A 1,940-nucleotide genomic window follows, 5' to 3' on the forward strand; every position below is an offset into this window, starting at 1 on the left:
ACTGGTGACCTCGGTAGGGCGTGAAGGACGGACCGGAATGCCCCCCTTCCCATGAGGTTTTAGTCGCCCCCACACCCCCGGCTCATACCTGCTGTCCACAAGGCTCCCATGCGGCCGCCATCCTTCTTTCCAGAGAAGACAGGGCGAATGGGGCAACACCCTTTCCCCTCCGGCAGACTTGATGGCCTGGATTAACGCATAGTCCTTTCACTTTTCTGCTCTAAGCTGCTGGGTTCTGCATTAAGTCCTTGTGTTTCTGGGGCTGTGGCCGTGCTCCAAACTTAACTCTGACTTTCAGGGAGAAAGATTGGGTGGTTTACTTCTCATTGATCACTTTGTATATAGAGAGATGTCTGTATGAGAGATGTCTGGCTGTGGGCATGACTTCCGGAATCAGAGGTTACCTGGGAACTGTAGTCCCGGTAGATTTGAGAAAAAGTCCTCGTTCCCGCATACTCGAGCTGTGTTTGTAGAGGCTTCTGGTCACCGGGGTTCCATCTGGGGGAGGCGAGATGCGGCACCTACTCCATCTGGAACTTGCGGGTGAACTTGGCTCTTTTTGGAACCTGTTTTTTCTTTTTTTTTTTTTCCTCCGGGATCCCGCACCCTCCATGTGTTCTTTCTCTTATGCTTAAGGCTTCAAAGATGGCGCTGGGGGCGGGCTGTGGGCATGACTTCCGGAATCAGAGGTTACCTGGGAGGTGTAGTTCGGCAGATTTGAGAAAAAGTCCTCGTTCCCGCATACTCGAGCTGTGTTTGTAGAGGCTTCTGGTCACCGGGGTTCCATCTGGGGGAGGCGAGATGCGGCGCCTACTCCATCTGGAACTTGCGGGTGAACTTGGCTCTTTTTGGAACCTGTTTTTTCTTTTTTTTTTTTCCTCCGGGATCCCGCACCCTCCATGTGTTCTTTCTCTTATGCTTAAGGCTTCAAAGATGGCGCTGGGGGCGGGCTGTGGGCATGACTTCCGGAATCAGAGGTTACCTGGGAGGTGTAGTTCGGCAGATTTGAGAAAAAGTCCTCGTTCCCGCATACTCGAGCTGTGTTTGTAGAGGCTTCTGGTCACCGGGGTTCCATCTGGGGGAGGCGAGATGCGGCGCCTACTCCATCTGGGACTTGCGGGTGAACTTGGCTCTTTTTGGAACCTGTTTTTTCTCAACGACTGGCATATCTTATGTGTGTGTGTGTGTGTGTGTGTGTGTGTGTCTGTGTCTGTGTCTGTGTGTGTCTGTGTGTTGGTATGGAGGGTTTTTCTGGAGAATCAAACTCAGTTAGAACCTCAAACCTGAAAAACATACACTTTCACCACAATTTATAGAGTTAAACAGCTTTCAATAGGCTGCTTAGTTTAAATCAGATGGACTGGAAGCAAATAAATAAAATATAATGTAACAAGTATACTGTTTAAGCTATACAAGGTGCTAACAGTGCAACAGCAAAAAGGCAGGGGAGAAGATAGGAAAAGTTCAGTAGATATTTGAACTAGGGTTGGAAGAGCAGGTATTGGTACCCAAAGCCAGTAAGGAATGTTTACATATAAGTTTTAAGTAATCTTTTAAGTAATTTTTTTTAAAACTTACTTTGCTTTTTATTTTATTTATTTATGCTTTTTGGGTCACACCTGGCGAAGCACAGGGGTTACTCCTGGCTCTGCACATAGGAGTTACTCCTGGCGGAGCTCAGGGGACCATATGGGATGCTGGGAATCGAACCCTGGTTGACTGCGTGCAGGGCAAACGCCCTACCCGCTGTGCTATCTCTCCAGCCCCATCTTTTAAGTAATTTTTAAAGAAATCATAGCTTCCACACTGGTGAGAACTATGTAAGCATTAGAGTCAGTATCTTAAAAAAAACCCAACAATTCAGTTCTCTCTTTTGCATGATCATTTAATTTTCATCATTTTTATGCTCCACTAAGTAGGTTATAAAACTACACTGATGT

Source organism: Sorex fumeus, unplaced genomic scaffold (assembly GCF_029834395.1).
Source record: "Sorex fumeus unplaced genomic scaffold, SorFum_2.1 ptg000054l, whole genome shotgun sequence".
NCBI lineage: Eukaryota > Metazoa > Chordata > Mammalia > Eulipotyphla > Soricidae > Sorex > Sorex fumeus.